Here is a 22,189-nt window from a genome sequence, read left to right as displayed (position 1 = left end):
TTTATTTTCAGTACACTAACTTTTATCTAGGCATCATAAACAAGTGTTTTGCTTTCTTACTGTAATCAAGTTTATTGAGGTGTAATTTATGTGTAATAGATTGCATCCAGTGTACAGTTTGATGAATATTCACAGTTTAGTATGCCTGTAAGATCACCATCACCATTAAGATACAAAACACTTCCATCACCCCAAAGGCTTACATGTACCCTTTGACTAAATGAATTTCGATAATGTGTGTAAGCCCTTGATATTGAGCAATTTGGGAATAATTTCTGCTGAGGAGTTTTTGTTAGTTTCCTTATTTTATTTACTTTTTAAATTATCATAAGCATTAATATCTTATTTTTTTCATTGGTTATTTGCTTTGATTTCTGTTTTTCCGTTAAGGTTCCTCTGTTTGGTCTTTCCTTCTCTTTCATATCTGTTGGAGCAGAAAGACCAAATAATGTTTTCATGAGCTCACATAAATGAAATAAATAGAATACATTTGAAAAAATATCAAGACTAAGTTGCCTCTAAGGAAAAAAAAAAGTCCCACCAAAAAGAAGGTGGGAATTAGTGTACTTGAGTATGGAAATTGATTAAGCAATAAAAATACGATGACAGTTACCTTTGTAATTCAGTTATGAATTGTGCTTAAAATGTGTACTTTATTCACTTTACTTATGACATTTGATTTTAGAGTTTTTCCTTCTCTCAATTATTGATACATTTTCTAGGGAAGGCTTTCTCAAATATTTGTTTTCATCTGACTTTTTATAATCATGGCTCTCAAAATCGAAGGATGGATTTTGAACAGTCGATTTCTCTCAGCAGTGTAAAATGAGTCACATGGGTCACATTTGTCTTGAGTCCCTTCAAAGACTGGAATGTGAGTAGAAATTGCAGAGCAACTTTCCCACGGCACTAATTGCATGTGAAGGACAAGACACTTCCATGTTGTAATACCAAATATAAAATAGTGCAAACAAAAAAAGTCTCTGGTTAGAACTGTTCCATTTGTCATATGCCTTCTAATTTATAAAACAAGAATTTTCTCTCTTCTCTCACCCGGTTGGAGGATCAGCTTTATTTTTCAAAATTTGGATGGAAATCAGTCTTCAGTCTGCTCTATCTGAAAAGAGAAAAATGCTTGCAACAGTTTGAAACACTATAAATTGGAATACTTGAAGTCAGTTATCGAGGATTTTTATATCACTCCTCTTCCAACCTCCCGCTTCTTACTGATGAGGGTTTCTTTCTTACTTTAGGGGGAAGAATACACAGCAACTGTAAAAATGTAAAATAAAATGAGTTCATCTGATTAGTCTGCAATCTCTCTCTTTTCGTTTGCATCTGGAAATTCTCAAGTAGACACATAGAAACTTGCAGCATGCATGCTTTCTCCCTATGTGTCTGTCTGCATATTCCATGCCATTTTCTAGCCATGCTTGTCTTTTATTAGGAATTAGACGGTCTGAATGAGAATAATTTAAAACCTTTTTTAAAAACTTTATTTTTTTAAGAACAGTTTTAGGTTCATAGCAAAATTGAGAGAGAAAAACAGAGATTTCCCATATATCCCTCCTGTCCCCCTCACCTGGCCTTCCCTATTATCAACACCTCTGACCAGAGTGGTACCCTTGTTGCAATCCATGAGCCTATACTGACACACGATTATCACCCAAAGGCCAGAGTTTACTTTAGGGTTCCCTTGGAGTTGTATATCCTAGGGGTTTAGACAAATATGTAATGTACACAGAAAAATAAGAATTTGAGGTCAACATCTCACCTTTCCTGTTCAGTATTAGATATGAAGCAACTGTTGTGCCTTTTCCAAAAATAGTCTGTCACAAGGAGCAATAAGTAATCAGAATTTAAGGGGGAGGAAAATGGAAAACTCAAGAGGCCTGCTTTACATGAACACACACATATTTTATAACTTCTCTTATACTTTAGAACATTATTCCACTGGATTCTGGATTTCTAGATATCACATGAAAGTTCAACTGTAATTAGGAAGTACTTAGCTTACGGTGGGGCAGGGTAGCTTGGGCTCTGTTTGATAGAATTGGGTCAACTTGCAATGCATCAAACACTCAGAGCGAGTATTTTTTTGGGAATCATCCACCTGAACAGGGAGATTTTCTAATTTGCACTAAAGTGCAGTACATGCTCTCAGGACATGAGGAATTGAAGACAATCACACTTCCCCTCTTTTGCAGCAAAAGGATTTTTTTTTTACACTGGAGATCTCTGTTGAATTATGCCTAGTTGGTATTATCCATGCAGGTTATAAGTATGAGATGTTTTGATCCAAGAAAAAAAGCATTGTTTGCCTTTTTCTTGTTTTTGTTTGCTTGCTTATTTTTACTTGTTTGTTTTCACTACTGTACCAGTCCAAGGAATCACTGGCCAAAAAGGAGGACAAAGTCATAATTAGGAAATAAAGGAGGCTGGCGGGAACTGGAAAGATGTGAATAAGTGGTTCATTAAACTGAGAAAACCGAGAAAGCAAAGCTCAGGGAAAGCAAAGCTCACTACTGAGAAAGCAAAGTTCACTACTGAGAAATTGTAGTGGGGGTGGGAATAGGGCTGAAAGAGATGCAACTGTATTGTAGACAAGAGAAAGGCCACTTCAGGCACTAACTCATGCAGGCAGTGCATCTGCCCTGGTTTTCCTTTCATGAACAGCTAAAATACTAGGTGGCACTGGACATGATGAAAGCACATAATAGGATGAGGAGGTTGGTTTTGAAATTCAGACTAGGTCAAGATTTCTGGCTCATAGAAATTAGTTGATCATGGAGTAGTCAACGTTCACAATGGGTCTCAGCAGCTAAGGCAGGCAACGGGGAAGTCAGGCAACAGGGATCAGAAACCCAGAGGAGAGGTGTGGAGAACGCAGAGTCTAGACCTATAGGTCTGGGAAGAAAAGATCAATATGCCTGGTCAAAAATTCCAAGAAGGAAAGATTTGGATCTCAGCACAGGTCCTGAGTTGTGGGGTGTCAGGTACAAGAATGAAGCTTGATTCCAAGCTCAGTGCCACAGGATCTTCTCTTTTCTGCGTATGCACAGAACGGATGTGCAATTTTGACAAGGCCTGAGCATGCGGTTTGCAGAAAGTAAGTTCTGCCTGACCTAGGTGTGGTGCTTGAACAAATGGAGAGAAGTAGTAAACATCTCATGCATAATTCAAACTGGAATATATTTACAATTACAAAGGAAAGCCAGAGGGGCACTGTCAAAGTGTATGGTTATGCTCAGGTAAGAAAAAGGTGTAATCCTCCTCAAAGTATCATTTCTTTACATTAAAGTCTAGAAATATTTTCTCATTCATTTATTCATTAGTTCATTTATTCATTCATCAAATGTTTATTAAATGTCTACTACATGTTGATATGTTTAACATCTTGCAAATCACTTTAATAACTTTCACTATCTGTCTGTTTGAATTTTCAATAATGAAGTCCATCTCTCTAATAAATGTTAACAATTAAAAATGGAGCCACTGTTGAAGCAAGTTCAAGCTCTGGGGAATTATGAAATTTACCAGAAAACATTGATGATAATGGAGAGAAACAGGAAAAAATTGTAAGAGCCTGAGGTGATGGTTTATAACGAAAATATTGACTTGAGAATGAATTAACTGAACCACTTAGCTATGATAATAGTGAGGTTGGACATCCATAATGGGAGTCATGATTGATTGTACAGTCATATAGAAGTTGGTCAAAATCCCCAAGCTGGATGAAGAAATCAATTTGGTGGCTTTCTTTACATTTATTATTTGAAACAATTTTAGCAGGGAATACTAGACTAAAAAATGTAATGGAGTTTTTTCTGGGCTCTGGCTCAAGTGATTTGCCAGAAATAAAGTCTGAAAGGCTCTCCTTATTGTCATATTTGTGACTTGTGGTTTTTGAGCCAGTTATTTTATTCTCCTGAAAGAATGGCTGTTATTATTCAGTTCTGATTTTACCACAATGTGTGTGTGTTAGTGTGCATGAAAACAGCATAGGATGTTTTGGGGTTGCAAGAAATAAACCTAGAACTGAGTCATGCTCCTCTATAAGCAAAGACTATTTGCTATTTTGAGTAGCAAATTATTTTAAACTACAGATTCTACCCAGGTGGTATTGTAGTATTTTTCTTGGCCAAACTAAATGTGAATTATTCATCAGATAAAAATTCTATTGAAAGGAGATAAGGTAGGGATTTGGAAAGATAAGTGTTGTTTGTTTTTGTTTTGTTCTAGTAAACATGAAGGACTTTGGACAGCAAGAGGGCAAGATGATGATATGCAATAGGAAGAACCATAAAGAAGAGGGAAGGGAAGTGGAAAGTTTCAGAAGGGAAAGTGAGAGGATTCATGTTTTCCTTGGAACTGAAGTGCCACTACATACTGACTCTTCTTTCCAAGTGAAATTATGAGGAGAATTTGTATTTATACATTTTGGTGTCCTTCAGTCTAATCCTTTATACCAGAACCATGTTAATTCAGCCCAGTCTTTTTTCTGATGGGTTACTCCCTATCTTCTTCTCCATTTGGTGGGAAGAGAAGAGGGAAAGACAAGAGGAAAAACAAACTAAAACTAAAAGAACTATGAGAAATTTATGGCTGGGCGTGGTGGCTCACACCTTTAATCCCAGCATTTCAGGGGACCAAGGTGGATGGAACGCTTGAGTCCAGGAGTTTAAGATTAACATAGACAACTGGCAAAACCTCATCTCTACAAAAAATACTAAACATTAGCCAAGCATGGTGGTACATGCCTATTGTCCCACCTACTTGGGAGGCTGAGGTGGGAGGATCACTTTAGCCCAAGAAAGTTGAGGCTGCAGTGAGCTGTGATCACACCACTGCACTCCAGCCTGGGTGACAAAGTGAGAACCTGTCTCAAAACAAACAAAAAAAGAAAATTCATGGCTGGGTTTGGTAGCTCATGCCTGTAATCTTAGCACTTTGGGAGGCCAAGGTGGGCAGATCACCTGAGATCAGGAGTTTGAGACCAGCCTGTCCAACATGATGAAACCCTGTTCTACTAAAAATAGAAAAATTAGTCAGGCGTGATGGCACACGCCTGTAAGTCCAAGCTACTCAGGAGGCTGAGGCAGGAGAATTGCTTGAACCTGGGAGACATAGGCTGCAGTGAGGCAAGATTGTGCCACTGCACTTCAGCCTAGGCAATACAGTGAAACTCTGTCTCAAAAAAAAAAAAAAAAAAAAAAAAAAAAAAAAGAACAGAAATTCATACAAAATATTTATCTATATTTTCTTTGTTGTTATTGTCCTTAATTGTTCATGAATACATGGACATTTTCCTGATTTCTAGGAACCAGTGAATGCTAAAGCTATGCTGTCAAGAATGAAGTCTGTTGACACAATGGATTCATGTTATATGCCCATTGAAGACACGCAAATTCTACTATAGCTTGACAAGAAAATAAGAATTTACATATAGAAAATAACTATGGCTTTCATGTCACCCAGTGAGCATGTGCTCTGCCATGAGAATGAGATGGGTGATGTAAAGCTGTAATCTCAGCCTCAGTTTCTGGATGTTATTCATGGCACGAGCATCTGAGTGTGCTGAGATTCTGGTAGTATTATTTAACCAGCCAGCTAATGGACTGGCCAACCAACTGACTTTTAAAAACTGCCCCTTGGCTGGGCGAGGTGGTTTACTCTTATAATCCCAGCACTTTGGGAGGCTGAGGCGGGCAGATCACCTGACGTTGGGAGTTCGAGACCAGCCTGACCAACATGGAGAAACCCTGTATCTACTACAAATACAAAATTAGCCAAGTGTGATGGCACATGCCTGTAATCCCAGCTAGTTGGGAGACAGAGGCGGGAGAATCACTTGAACCTGGGAGGCGGAGGTTGCGGTGAGCTGAGAACGTGCCATTGCACTCCAGCCTGAGCAACAAGAGCGAATTCCGTCTCAAAAAAAAAAAAAAAAAGAAAAACTGACCCTTATTTGGTCATTATTGCCCAAATACCATTTCCTGCGCTCTTTTATTCTGTTTTGAAATTTTTTATTTTTATATATTTATTTATTTTTCAGACAGAGTCTCAGTCCATTATGCAGGTTGGAGTGTATTGGGGAGATCTCAGCTCACTGCAACCTCTACTTCCTGGGCAATTCTTACACCTCAACCTCCTGAGTAGCTGGGAATTATAGGCATGCACCACCACACCCACCAAATTTTTGTATTTTGATTTTGATTTTTTATTTTATTTATTTCTTATTATTTTTCTTTATTTCTTCTATTAAAAAGTGGGATACATGTTCAGAACGTGCAAGTTTGTTACATAGGTATATGTGTGTCATGGTGGTTTGTTGCACCTATTGACCCATTCTCTAAGTTCCCTCTCCTCACCCCCGACTCCCCAGCAGGCCCTGGTGTGTGTTGTTCCTCTCTCTGTGTCCATGTGTTCTCACGGTTCAACTCCCACTCATGAGTGAGAATATGCAACGTTTGGTTTTCTGTTCCTATGGTAGTTTGCTGAGGATGATGGCTTCCAGCATCATCCATGTCCCAGCAAAGGGCATGATCTTACTATTTTTTTTTTTTTTTTTTGAGATGGAGTCTCGCTCTGTTGCCCAGGCTGGAGTGCAGTGGCCAGATCTCAGCTCACTGCAAGCTCCGCCTCCTGGGTTCTCGCCATTCTCCTGCCTCAGCCTCCCGAGTAGCTGGGACTACAGGCGCCCACCACCTCACCCGGCTAGTTTTTTGTATTTTTTGGTAGAGACGGGGTTTCACCGTGTTAGCCAGGATGGTCTCGATCTCCTGACTTCGTGATCTACCCGTCTCGGCCTCCTAAAGTGCTGGGATTACAGGCTTGAGCCACCGCGCCCGGCCGATCTTACTATTTTTTTATGGGTACATAGTATTCCAAGGTGTATATGTACCACATTTTGTTTATCCAGTCTATCATTGATGGGCATTTGGGTTGGTTCCATGTCCTTGCTATTGTAAATAGTGCTGCAATAAACATATATGTGCATGTGTCTTTATAGTAGAATGATTTATATTCCTTTGGGTATATTCCCAGTAATGGGATTGCTGGTTCAAATTGTATTTCTGGTTCTAGATCCTTGAGGAATCGCCATACTTTCCCAGTGGTTGAACTAATTTACATTCCCACCAACAGTGTAAAAGCATTCCTATTTCTCCACAGCCTCACCAGCATCTATTGTTTCCTGACTTTTTAATAATCACCATTCTTGATGGGCATGACATGGTATCTCACTGTGGTTTTGATTTCTGTGATGACCAGTAATGATGAGTTTTTTTTCATGTTTGTTGGCCACGTAAATGTCTTCTTTTGAGAAGTGTCTGTTCATATCCTTTGCCTACTTTTTGATGGGGTTTTTTTTTCTTGTAAATTTGTTTACATTCCTTGTAAATTCTGGATATTAGACCTTTGTCAGATGGGTAGATGGAAAAAATTTTCTCCTATTCACTCTGATGATAGTTTCTTTTGCTGTGCAGAAGCTCCTTAGTTTAATTCGATCCAATTTTCAATTTTGGCTTTTGTTGCAATTGCTTTTGACATTTTTGTCATGAAGTCTTTGCCCATGCCTATGTCCTGAATGATATTGCTTAGGTTTTCTTCTAGGGTTTTTATGGCTTGGGATTTTACATTTAAATCTTTAATTCATCTTGAGTTAATTTTTGTATAAGGCATAAATAAGGGGTCCAGTTTCAGTTTTCTGCATATGCCTAGCCAGTTTTCCCAGCACCATTTACTGAATAGGAGATCCTTTCCCCATTGCTTATTTTTGTCAGGTTTGTCGAACATCAGATGGTTGTAGATGTGTGGTGTTATTTCTGAGGTCTCCATTCTGCTCCATTGGTCTATATGTCTGTTTTGGTACCAGTATTATGCTGTTTTGGTTACTGTAGCCTTGTAGTGTAGTTTGAAGTTGGGTAGCGTGATGCTTCCAGGTTTGTTCTTTTTGCTTAGGATTGTCTTAGCTATGCAGGGTCTTACTTGATTCCCTACGAATTTTAAAATAGATTTTTTTTCTAATTCTGTGAAGAATGTCAACAGTAGTTTGATGGGAATAGCACTGAATCTAAAAATTACTTTGGGCAGTATGGCCATTTTAATGATATTGATCCCTCCTATCCATGAGGATGGAATGTTTTTCCATTTGTTTATGTCCTCTTTTATTTCCTTGAGCACTGGTTTGTAGTTCTCCTTGAAGAGGTCCTTACATCCCTTGTTAGCTGTATTCCTAGGTATTTTATTCTCTTTGTAGCAATTGTGAATGGGAGTTCATTCATGATTTGGCTCTCTGCCTGTATATTATTGGTGTAAAGGAATGCTTGTGATTTTTGCACATTGGTTTTGTATGCTGAGACTGCTGAAGTTGCTTATCAGTTTAAGGAGCTTTTGGGCTGAGATGATGGGGTTTTGTAAGTATAAAATTATGTCATCTGCAAACAGAGACAACTTGTTTTTCTCTCTTCCTATTTGAATACCTTTATTTCTTTCTCTTGCCTGATTGCCCTGGCCAGAACTTCTAATACTAGGTTGAATAGGAGTGGTGAGAGAGGGCATCTTTGTCTTGTAGTGATTTTCAAAGGGAATGATTCCAGTCTTTGCCCATTCAATATGATACTGGCTGTGGGATTGTCATAAATAGCTCTTGTTTTTGAGGTATGTTCCATCAATACCTAGTTTGTTGAGAGTTTTTAACATGTAGGGATGTTGAATTTTATTAAAGGCCTTTTCTGCAACTACTGAGATAATCATGTGGTTTTCGTCCTTGGTTCTGTTTATGTGATGGATTATGTTTATTGATTTGTGTATGTTGAGCCAGCCTTGCATCCCAGGGATTAAGCTGACTTGATCATGGTGGATAAATTTTTTGATGTGTTGCTGGATTTGGTTTGCTGGTATTTTATTGAGGATTTTTGGATCATGTTAATCTGGGATATTGGCCTGAAGTTTTATTTTTTTGTTGTGCCTCTTCCTAGTTTTGGTATCAGGATGATGCTGACTTCATGAAATGAGTTAGGGAGTAGTTCCTCCTTTTCAATTGTTTGGAATAGTTTCAGAAGGAATAGTACCAGCTCCTATTTGCATTTCTGGTAGAATTCAGCTGTGAATCCATCTGGTCCTGGGCTCGTTTTTGTTGGTAGGGTATTAAATACTGCCTCAATTTCAGAACTTGTTATTTTCTATTCAGGGATTCAGCTTCTTCCTGGTTTAGTCTTGGGAGGGTGTATGTGTCCAGGAATTTACCCATTTCTTCTGGATTTTCTAGTTTATTTGCATAGAGGTTTTTATAGTACTCTCTGATGGTAGTTTGTATTTCTGTGGGGTCAGTGGTGATATCTCCTACGTCATTTTTTTTATTGTGTCTATTTGATTCTTCTCTCTCTTCGTTTTTATTAGTCAGGCTAGCAGTCTGTCTATTTTGTTATTTTTTTCAGAAAACCAGCTCCTGAATTCACTGATTTTTTAGAAAGTTTTTCCTGTCTCTACCTCCTTCAATTCTTCGCTGATCTTAGTTATTTCTTGTCTTCTGCTAGTTTTTGGATTAGTTTTCTCTTGTCTCTGTAGCTCTTTTAAATGTGATGTGAGGGTGTTGATTTGAGATCTTTCTAGCTTCCTGATGTGGGCACTTAGTGCTATAATTTCCCTCTTAACACTGTTTTCACTGTGTCCCAGAGATTCTAGTACATTGTCTCTTTGTTCTCATTGGTTTCAAAGAACTTCCTGATTTCTGCCTTAATTTCATTATTTACCCAGGAGTCATTCAGGAGCAGTTTGTTCAATTTCCATGTAATCATGTGGTTTTGAGTGAGTTTCTTAATCCTGAGTTCTAACTTGACTGCACTGTGCTCTGAGAGATTGTTTCTTATGATTTCAGTTCTTTTGCATTTGCTGAGGAGTGTTTTACTTACAATTGTGTGGTCGATTTTAGAATAAGTTCCACGTGGCACTGAGAACAATCTATATTATGTTGATTTGGGGTAGAGAGTTCTGTAGATGTCTACTAAGTCCACTTGATCCAGAGCTGAGTTCAAGTCCTGAATATTCTTGTTAATTTTCTGCCTTGTTGATCTAATACTGACAGTGGGGTGTTAAAGTCTCCCACTATTATGGTGTGGGAGTCTAAGTCTCTTTGTAGGTCTCTAAGAACTTGTTTTATGAATCTGGGTGCTCCTGTATTGGCTGCATATCTATTTATAATAGTTAGCTCTTCTTGTTGAATTGTTCCCTTTACCATTATGTAATGCCCTTCTTTGTCTTTATTGATCTTTGTTGGTTTAAAGTCTGTTTTGTCAGAGGCTAGGATTGCAACTCCTGCTTTTTAGTTTTTTGCTTTCCATTTGCTTGGTAAATTTTTCACCATCCCTTTATTTTGAGCCTATGTGTGTCTTTGCACATGAGATGGGTCTCCTGAATACCACGCACCAATGGGTCTTGACTCTTTATCCAATTTGCCAGTCTTTGTCTTTTAATTGGGGGATTTAACCCTTTTACATTTAAGGTTAGTATTGTTATGTGTGAATTTGATCCTGTCTTCATGATGCTATTTGGTTATTTTGCACACTAGTTGATGCAGTTTTCTCATAGTGTTATTGGTCTTTATATTTTGTTGTGTTTTTGCAGTGGCTGGTACCAGTTTATCCTTTCCATATTTAGTGCGTCTTTCAGAAGTTCTTGTAGGGCAGGCCTGGTGGTAATGAAGTCCCTCAACATTTGCTTGTCTGGAAAGGATTTTATTTCTCCTTCGCTTATGAAGCTTAGTTTGGCTGGATATGAAATTTTGGGCTGCAATTTCTTTTCTTTAAGAATGCCGAATATTGGTCCCCAATCTCCTCTGGCTTGTAGGATTTCTGCTGAGAGATCCACTGTTAGTCTGAAGGGCATCCCTTTGTAGGTGACCTGGCCTTTCTCTCTGGCTGCCCTTAACAGTTTTTCCTTCATTTTGACCTTGGCGAATCTGATGATTATGTATCTTGTGGTTGATCTTCTCATGGAGTATCTTAATGGTGTTCTCTGTATTTCCTGAATTTGCATATTGGCCTGTCTTGCTAGGGTGGGAAACTTCTCCTGGATAATACCCTGAAGTGTGTTTTCCAGCTTATTTTCATTCTCCCTGTCTCCTTCTGGTACTCTAATCAATTGTAAGTTCGCTCTTTTTATGAAGTCCCATCTTTCTTGGAGGCTTTGTTCATTCTTTTCCATTCTTTTTTCTCTAGTCTTGTCTGCAGGTCTTATTTCAGCAAGGTGGTCCTCAAACTCTGATATCCTTTCTTTTCCTTGGTTGGTTTGGCTACTGATACTTATGTATGCTTTACAAAATTCTCATACTGTGTTTTTCAGCTTCATTAGTTTGTTTATGTTCCTCTGTAGACTGGTTATTCTAGTTAGCAATTCCTCTAACCTTTTATCAAGGTGCTTAGGTTCTTTGCATTGGGTTAGAACATGCTCCTTCGGCTCAGTGTAGTTTTTTATTACCCATCTTCCGAAACCTGCTTCTGTCAATTCGTTTATCTGATCCCCTGTCTAGTTCTGTGCCTCTGATGGAGAGACTTTGTAATCATTTGGAGAAGAGGAACTCTGGCTTTTTGGGTTTTCAGCATTTCTTCACTGATTCTTTCTCATCTTCGTGAGTGTGTCTAGTTTCAGTCTTTGAGGCTGCTGACCCTCAGATGGGGTTTTTGTGGGGGCTTTTTGTTGTTATTGATGCTGTTGTTGTTGTTTTTTGCTCGTTTGCTTTTCTTTCAATGGTCAGGTCCTTCCGTAGGGCTGCTGCAGTTTGCTGGGGGTTCACTTCAGGCTCTATTTATCTGATTCACTCCGGTGCCTGGAGATGTCACTCAAGGAGGCTGGAGAAGAGCAAAGATGGGTGCCTGCTCCTTTTTCTGGGACCTCTGACCTCGAGGGGCACTAACTTAATGCCAGTAGGACCGCTTCTGTATAGGGTATCTGACAACTCCTGTTGGAGGCTTTCATCCAGTTTGGTGGCACAGGGAGCAGGACCCATTAACAAAGCACTTTGTGTCTTGGTGGAGGGGCTGTGCTTCTCTCGGGGGACACTCACTCGTCTAGGCTTCCCGGATTCCTCAGAACTACTGGGAGGAAAGGATCGCAGAGACTGTGGGCACCCCTTTCCCTAGGGGCTAGGCCCAGGGAGATTCAGCTTATTTCCCTGAGCCTCTGGCTGGAGTTACTGGAGTTCTGCACGGAAGCCCCCCACCCAGTGAGGAAGGATGGGTCCAGGTCAGGCCTGAAGAGGCACTCTGGCCGCTGACTGCCACAACTGGTGTGTTAGGCTGTGGATACAAGTCTTGGGAGAAAGCTGTTCGGTCTCCTTGGCTCCAGCAGGGGAAAAGAGCAGCCTGGAGCTATAGAGATGGATGCCGCCCTTCCCCCACCCAGGGAGCTTTGCATGTTAGACAGTTGCAAGTCCTAGTGCTGGCTGCTGCCCCTCCTCCAAGGAGCTCAAACGGCTTAGACAGCAGGCAGCCTCAGCTGTGTTGCTGGTTGCCCCTCCTCCTGGAGGAGGTTCAGTGAGTTTAAGCAGATTCCAGCTGTTGAGAATCTGTGTGTTCTGGGGTTGGGACACTAGGCCCCGGTGGCGTGGGTTCACAAGTGGGATCTTCCAATCCATAGGTTGCACAGTTTTGTGGAAAAAGCACGGTTTCCCTGGCGAGGTAGCACACTCACTCACCGCCTCCTTTGGCTGGGGGGATAGTGCTCCCCTGCCCCACGTGGCTGCAGTGCCACACTGTTCTTCCTCCTCTGCAAGGGTCACACCAGCCTCCTAGTCAGTTCTGTTGAGAGAACCTGGATACCTTGGTTGCCAGTGAAGGAGTCACACATTTATTATTATTATTATTTTTTTTATGGGAGCCACCCAATGCCGCTATTTCTAGTCGGCCATCTTGGCCCCTCGAACTTCTGTATTTGTAGTAGAGACGAGTTTTTGCCGTGTTGGCTAGACAGGTCTCGAACTCTTGGCCTCAAATGATCTGCCCACCTCGGCCTCCCATACAGGTATGGGCCACTGCACCCAGTCATTCTTTTATTCTTTTCTGCAGATTGGACTTTTCATATATTGTCATTTCCTTCAACCTGAGGAACTTACTTAAACATTTCTGGTAGTGAGGTTTTGCTTACAATAAAATTCTGTAAGCCATTGTCTGAAAATGGCTTTAATTTACCTTCATTTTTGAAGATGAACAGTTAACATTTTTCATTTAGCATTTTAAAGATATCATTTCATTATTTTCTATCTTTCTTCTCATGAGAAGTCAACCATCATATTTATTGCTATCACCCTGAATATAATGCATAATTTTTTCTTTAACTGTTTTTAATATATTTTATTTTAATCATTAGTTTTAACCAGGCTGGTCGGAAGGTTCCTAGATGGGTTTATCTTTGTGTTTGTCCTGCTTGCAGTTTGCAAATTTTTTGGATCTGTTGATGTATTTTTATCGGTTTTAGGTTTTAGCCATTATCTCTTCAAGTATTTATTCTGTTTCATTCTAATCTCTTTCTGGGACCTCAGTTACATATGTTAGATGATAAAATATTGCCCCAGAGGTCTTGTATGCTCTGTTCCTGTGTGTGAATTTATTCTTTGTTTCTATATTCCTGTTTTTAAGTTAATTTGCTTATTCTTTCTTCTGTAAGTCTGGCCTGCAATTAAACTGATTTAACAAAGTTTTTATTTATGGTGATGTGTTTTCAGTTTCGTAATTTTTACGATTTTTTTCTTTTAAGTTTCTACATCTGTGCTGAGATTCCACATCTGTTCATCTATTTTGTCCACCTTTTCCCCCAAATTTTTAGTCAGAATTCTATTAACTGTTTTAAAGCCTTTGCTGATTGCAACATCAAAGTCAACATGTCAACATCACCAGTGAGGGTCTGCTCCTATTTACTATTTTTTTTTTTTTCTGTTAGCTGTGGGTCCTATTTCTATGTGTTTTTGTTGGCCTAGTAATTTTTGATTGTGTGATAAACAGTTACGATGATAAACCTTTTGTTATCTTTTTATAGAGTGTTAAATTTTGCTTTGGATGGTGACTAAGTTACTAGCACATTCTCTTGATCTTTTGGAGGCTTGGTTTTAGAGTTTTTGAATGAGCATCTGTTTTAGTTTTCCCCTTAGTTCTGTGCCATAGACCTTAGTCATGATATGTGTTTCTTATTCCTAATGTGTGGTCCTTGTAGAGTCTTAATGAACAGCAACGGTGTTTATCAAGCTCCTCTAACCTAGCCAGACTTGAGCTGTAAGCTGGAGAGACAAGGTAGCTGCTGATATATTTTCTTAGTTATTCATCCTTTCAGGTGCTGCTTTCTTCTGGATTGTTTAGATTCTCACCATGAAAATAGACAGTTTAGGTAAAAGCCAAGGATTCGAGGAGAGTTTGTATGCAGATTTGGCAGTATCCCCTCTGTGTCCTCCTTTTTTCTGAATATTTTTCTTCCAATTTAATGTTCTGCTAGAATCTCTGAACTTGTCTCCCTGTCCTTTTCCCAAGAGGATGACATTTCTTGGTTGATTTTCATTTTCTCCTTGTACTGCCATGAGCCTGAATATGTTATCAGGGGAAAAACCAACTAATTACGGAGCTCATCTACTGTGCTCCTTCAGTTTCTGCCTGCTTTGGATTGAACACCAGTGCCTTCAAACAGTTTAAAGAAAATTTGTCTGGAGTTCATAATTCTTATTATAGGAGATTTAGTCTGATACAAGCTATTCTACCACAAATGGAAGCAGAATTTTTGCATAAACTAATATCTAATATTAGTTGCTTGCCACTCCTTTGTCATGTGCTGTGGGAGAGATTTATGTACCTTAGCAATGATCCATAAAACAACAGTACAAGGTATCATTGTCATCATCATCAATCATCACGATCGTATTACTGAAAAGAAACTGAGGCACAGAGTGATAACAAACTTGCCCAAGTTTACAAAGTAAGGGACAGATGCAGGATTCAATGTTGTGTGTGTGTGTGTATGTGTGTGTATATATATATATATATATAAATATATGTTTTATATATGAATATATGTTTTATGTATTTACAGTTATTCATATTCAAATTAATTAAGTAATCAAATAGTTAAATTTATTAATCTTAAATTATCAAATTATTTAAATTACTATTTATTTTAACAAATTAATAAATTTATTAATAAATTAATAGTTTAATAAAGTAATATTTATTAAATTTTAAATTATTTAAATTATTTAAATTGATATTATTTGTATATTTATATTATATATACATAATATATATTTATATATTATATTACATAAATATATATTTATATTATATAAATATATATTTATATATTTTAAAATTTTTTTTATATATTTTATATTTATATATTTTATATATAAATATATAATTTTATTTTTATATAAATTATATAAAATGTATTTATGTAAATATAAATACATTTATATTTACATAAATATATTTTATATATTTATGTAAACCATATATAAATACATATTTATTTACATAGAACTATATATAAATATATATTTATGTATATAGAACTATATATTTATATGTAAATAAATATTAATATATAGTTATATATATAAATATATATATATTCTTTTTTTTGAGATGGAATCTTGCTGTGTTGTCCAGGCTGTAGCGCAGTGGCACAATCTCCACTCACTGCAAGCTCTGCCTCCTGGGTTAGCGCCATTCTCCTGTCTCAGCCTCCTGAGTAGCTGGGATTACAGGTACCGTCACCACGCCTGGCTAATTTTTTGTATTTTTAGTAGAGACAGAGTTTCACTGTGTTAGCCAGGAAGGTCTCGATCAGCTGACCTTGTGATCTGCCATCCTCAGCCTTCCAAAGTGCTGGAATTACAGGCATGAGCCACCACACCAGGCCCCAATGTTGTATATATTTTATATAAAGCTTGTAATTATGCCAGTGATTATCAGACTTGGCTGAAGATTGAAATTTCTTGGGGAGTTTTGAAAGTACTGGTGGTTTGATCCCAACTCTATAGATTTTTTTTTTTAAAAAACCAGTTGTAACTATGACTTGGCTATTGAGATTTTAAAAGTTCCTCGGATGTTTCAAATGTGCAGCTGAGACTGAGAATGATGGTGCTATGCCATGTTCCCATGATACCCACTAAATCCTGTAACTAGGTCTGTTGATGCTAATTTAATTTTTTCTTTCTAAATAATTACAGAATAAAAAGATGTTTTATATAGTTACTATTCTGATATCATAATGATTAACAATGAAAGAAAGACTTTTTGAGTATCTCAAATTAGTTGTTTAAAAAAACCAATCTATTGCTAAGGGTTTCAGTTGCTGTCATCTATATATGAGTGATAACGTTTACGAGTGTAGTGACTATTTGTATTTATTATGTAATAAGAGCTTTATCCTTGTTCACTTGTTTTGTGAATAAGAATAGGAAATAAAATTTACAAGACCTATTGGATTACTTTTTTATCTTTGTTACTTAATATGAATAAAATAGCTAATAATGAGAATAAAAGCCAGCCCATCATGTGAGTCACTAGCTGTTACTTAATGACCGGTTGCTGATAGCAGCTGCTTCATGTTGATAGTGCAATAAAGGGCAACACATTGTGGGCGATGAAAAGTTTCTACAGAGAGTCTGGAGGCCTCAGTTTCAGTTTGAGATATTAGCCTGGTTTTCTAGTGTGACCTGAAGGTGCCTCAACTTCTCCATACCTTCTCTATACTGAGGTAAAGAGACAATTCCAAGACAGAAGTTGGAATTGAGGCCCTTGCGGCTCCAATGTTTTATAATTATCAAATTATTTCCTCCTTGAAATACTCTTTCTCTGCTTTCTCTCAAGACAGTGAACAGTTACTAGAATAAGGCATCTATGTAAATATCAAAAGTAAAAAATCTACCATTTGAATATGTTTTTAACTGCACCTATTTTGGTGAATAAATCCTGTAATAAACTGATGATTTGGAAGTAGAGTGGATGCTGCTAAAAGCTCAGTTCATCTGAGAAAATTCCAGATGGAGAAAGCTTGATGTAGGCAGAGAAAATGAAGAACTGTGGTAAAATTTAATGAATAGCTCACGAAGCCCATCTGACCCTCTGTGTCAGGAGGTAACTAAATGTGTCTTTGTTGAGAAGTCCTGTGACCCAGAGCTGTGCTTCCACCTGGCAGGAGATACTGGTACTGGTGGCTGCCTGCATTCAAGACCCTCTTTCCAGAATGGTGACGTTGTGATTTGCTTTAGTCATGGTTCCTATTCTTGCTGGGGGAGGTATGGCTGTAAGAGAAAGGCAATAAACCCACCAGGAAAGGCTGATTTGCGTTGGCTGGCTGCAGCATTGAATTGGGAACAATAGATGGGATAATAATGCAGTGGTTGGAGGCCGTTTGGCTTTGACCTCGGTATCATTCATAGATTGAACACAAAGCTGTTTTTACTGGTAGTTAAACATTTGGCAATTGCTGATCAGTAACAATGTACTAGACGTTCTGCTGGAGTAGCATGGTTCAGTGGGCAGAACACTGACTGAACTGGAATGTAAAAATATTTGTACTTAAGTGTGTCTGTTTTGCTATTGATTGGTCTTGTGAATTTGGATTCATCCTTTGCCATCTTGGCATGAGTGTGTGTGTGTGTGTGTGTGTGTGTCTGTCTGTCTATCTGTCTGTATTCATTTGCTTTGAGATGTGGAGTCAGGGGAGAGGGTATGTTCAGTAAGATGAGTTGGAAGTATTTAAAGGAATGAACAAAAATGAAGGTCAAAATAAAAAAAAAGTTAAGAAAAAAATGATCAAGCTGAATGACAGTATATGTTTATGTAAAGGTTTTCTAGACAGAATATTTGAAATATTGAGGCCCCAAAAGTTTCAATGGTTAAGACTCCCAAACACCAATGGTTAAGAACACCAGTGCAACGAAAGGACAAAGGATTGTTGACTCATAGATGTACTAGGTACTTACATATTACTTTACTTTTTACAGTCTTTGCGTAGTGTTAATTATGTGAGTATATCACCCTGTTCTCTTGTTTGTAAATCAAGGTTGCCAGCTTACAGGTGGAATTTGAGGTCATATTCCATTCTTTGAAGAAGCCCTCTGACATATCAGAACTCTACACATTTTATTCTCTTTTTGCTCTTACTTGGCATAAGTACACGCATTCTGGAAGGAATCTTTAGTGTGTGTGTTTGTGTGTGTGTGTGTTGATTATACTTAAGCAGCATTTTTATATACCTTCATTTTAACAAGAAGAACACATATACACGATAAAGGTAGCATAGGTGATGTTGGGAGGAACACGAGTAGAGAGTATGAATTCCAGGAATCTTCAGACCAGAAGTATTTAAGGGTGAGATATAGGTGTAACCCTGTTTATGTTCTACAGAATAGGGGAATTTATTTTCAGCTTGGACTACATGAGTAGTTCCTCTCTTGATTACCTGCCACAGGAGTTCAAAGGTTCAAACTTTTAGAATGGTGGTTTGTAGCACCTGGAAGGGGGAGAGGCATGGGGAATGGAGGAGATGCAGCCTCAGAGGCAGGTAGTCAGAACCAAGCACTCTACCAAGAATAAGGAAGGTGCAGGATTGTGTGAATAGAACTCTCATTCCCAGTCCACTCCCAGGAAAATACAGCATATGAGCTGAAGCAATTCTTTCATTGGGAAAGAGGCAATGCTTTGAATAAACCTTGCGAAAGTGCATAATCAGTAACAAATTTTCTATAAAACAAAACCCCACAACACAGTGAAGGGGCAATCTAAATATAGAGGCCAGGTTGTATGAGACAGGAATTACATAAGATACATAAAAGGGAGGATAAGAAATCACTGAAAGAAGCTGTATCCAGAATGCAAGCTCTGATAATTTACTGTACCTGGGACCCAGTTCTAAGCTGTAATTCTCACTCTGGCACATGTGTTACAATATTTCACCTACTGGGAGTGCAGCTGCTCTCCCTAATCCAGAGGCAGTACAAGAGACAGAATAAGAGTTCAAGCTGTGCACAGTCCCTAATGCTGACTCCTCCACCTATTACCCATGATACTGGGCAAATTTCCTAAACTCCCTGAACCTCAGTTTATTAAATTGTAAAATGCAAACATTAAAGTACTTCTCTTGTGCATTTTTATAAGTACTAAATGAGATAATTCATGCCAGGAATCAGGAGAGTGCTCAATCAGTGTTAGCTATTAGTAAGATGGTGGTTTCCTCTGAGAGAATGAGAGGCAAAAGGGTTTCGATTGTTGAAAATGTAGCTGGGCCCTGGTGAGCCAGGAGATGGCTCATCGTGAAGACATATCACTGTATGAACAGACAAAAGGATGCAGGCAACTAACAGTACTTGGATTGGAATGAGAAAATTGACAATTTCGAGTGTTTCAAGAAGTATTGAGATTATTCCAACTTCTAAATTTCAGGCTTCATTAGAATTTAGCACTTTTCTTATAGATACAGATACAGGTTGATATATAGATATAGAAGTATCTATTTTGGTTTTGCTTCCTGGAGTGTAAGCTCTCTGAGGCAAGGTCTTTGTCTGACTCTTCATTCTGTCCTGCCCTGTGCTTGGTGAAATACAGTGCCAAGATAGAAATACACTTTCAGTTGTGATAACATTCTGTAAAGGACTCTTGTTTCCTGGAGTTGCTTATTGTGGAATGCTAGACTTTGATGGCAGAATTTATACAGTGATCTACATTACTCTCTGTAACTGTGATTACACATATTTTTAAACCTCATGGCATTTTGAGATGACTAAAAGTTTGATTGAGTATGACTGAATTATACCATGTAATATAAACTACATTCATTTTACTAGGAAGTTAATGGAAGCTTAAATTGCTATAAAACCTTAAAATATTATTGCATATGATAATAAACTCATTTGCCTTCTAATTAAAGAATCAGTGAAAGCCCCTTGGTTGGATAAGATATAGACAAATTTCTGTTCAGATTTATCCTAGAATCCACTTCTTGTGTTTTATTTGGAAGTATATCTCTACTACTTATTTCTCTCATTGTTTCTGTTTTGAGCCATGATAAAATCCATTGGCTTAAGACTAGAAAACCCAGAAACAAATCTATACATCTGTAGTGAAGTCATTTTCGACAAATGTGCCAAGAACACACACTGGGGAAAGGACTTGTTTCTTCAATAAGGGGTGTTGGGAAAACTGGGTATCTGTATGCAGAAAAATGAAACTAGACCCCTATGTCTTGCCATATACAAAAATAAAATCAAAATGTATTAAAGACTTAAATCTAAGGCCTCAAACTGTGAAACTAGTAAAATAAAACCATTGGGGAAACTCTTCAGGACATTGGTCTGAGCAAAGATTTCTTGAGTAATATCCCACAAGCACAGGCAACCAAAGTGAAAATGGACAAATGAGGTCATATCAAGTTAAAAACCTTCTGCAAAGCAAAGGAAACAAACAACAAAGTTAAGAGACAACCCACAGAATGGAAGAAAATAATTGCAAACTATTCCTCTGACCAGGGATTAATAATTAGAATACCCAAGGAGCTCAAACAATTCAATGAGAAAAAAATCTAATAATCCAATTAAAAAATGGGCAAAAGATTTGAATAGACATTTCCCAAAGAAGACATACAAATGGCAAGCAGGTATATAAAAACCTGCTCAATATTACTGATCATCAGATAAGTGCAAATCAAAAGTATAATGAGATATCACCCCAGTTAAAATGGCTTCTATCCAAAAGACAGGCAATAATGAATGTTGGTAAGGGTATGGAGAAAACCCTTGTACACTGTTGGTGGGAATGTAAATCAGTACCACCACTATGGTGAACAGTTTGGAGGTTTCTCAAAAAACTAAAAATAGAACTACCATATGATCCAGCAATACCACTGCTAGATGTATACCCAAAAGAAAGGAAATCAGTATATTAGAGAGAGATTGACAGTCCCATGTTCGTTGAGGCACTATTCACAATAGCACAGATTTGAAAGCAACTTAAGTGTTCAACAGATGAGTGGATGAGGAAATCTGGTAATATACACAATGAAGTGCTATTCAGCCATAAAAAAGAATGAGATCCTGTCATTTGCAAGGACACGGATGGAACTGGAGGTTATTATGTTAACTGAAATAATCCAGGTACTCAAACTTTGCATGTTCTCACTCATTTGTGGAAGCTAAAACTTGAAACAATTGAATTCATGGAGATAGAGAACAGAAGCATGTTACCAGAGGCTGGGAAGAGTAGTGGGGGTGGGGTTAGGGGGAAGTGGGGATGGTTAATGGGTACAAAAATATAATTAGACAGAATGAATTAGACGGAATGGTGGCAGAATAGGGTGACTACAGCCAGCAATAATTTACTGTACATTTAAAAATAAAAGTATACTTGGATTGTTTGTAACACAGAGGAAGGATAAATGCTTGAGGTGATGGATACCCCATTTACTCTGATGTGATCATTATGCATTGTATGCCTGTGTCAAAATATCTCATGTACCCTATAACTATATATAGCTACTATGGACCCATAAAAATAAAACATAAAAAATTATTTTTAAGCCAGGTGCAAGAGCTCATGCTTGTAATCCCAGCACTTTGGGAGGCCAAGGTGGGAGGACTGCTTGAGTTCAGGAGTTCAAGACCAGCCTGGGCAACATAACAAGATCCTGGCCTCTACAAAAAAAAAAAAAAAAAAAATTAGCCAGGCATGGTGGTACATGCCTATAGTCCTAGCTACTTGGGAGGCTGAGGTGGAAAGATTGCTTGAGACAGGGAGGTTGAGGCTGCAGTGAGCTGTGATTGTACCATTGCAGTCATCCTGGGGGACAGAGCGAGACCCTGTCTCAAAATTTTTTTTTTTTTTTTTTGAAATTTGTTGGTTTGAATGCTTCCTTCAGTGTTTCTGTCAGGTCCCTCCTTAGTATCCTATACATATAATACAGAGTTCCATATAAAATACAAAAACTGGAAAACTTAAAAGAGATGGATAAATTCCTAAACACATACAGCCTCTCAAGACTGAGCCAGAAAGAAATTCATTCCCTGAACAGATCAATAACAGGCTCTGAAATTGAATCAGTAATAAATAACCTACTAACTGAAAAAAAAAAAAAAAAAAAAAAAAAGACCAGGACCAGGCAGATTCACAGCTGAATTCAGAATGGGAGAAAATATTTGCAAACTACGCATCTG

The sequence above is a fragment of the Rhinopithecus roxellana genome, chromosome 3 (genome assembly GCF_007565055.1).
Source record: "Rhinopithecus roxellana isolate Shanxi Qingling chromosome 3, ASM756505v1, whole genome shotgun sequence".
In the NCBI taxonomy this organism is placed as follows: domain Eukaryota; kingdom Metazoa; phylum Chordata; class Mammalia; order Primates; family Cercopithecidae; genus Rhinopithecus; species Rhinopithecus roxellana.
Note: the sequence above shows the minus strand (reverse complement) of the source record.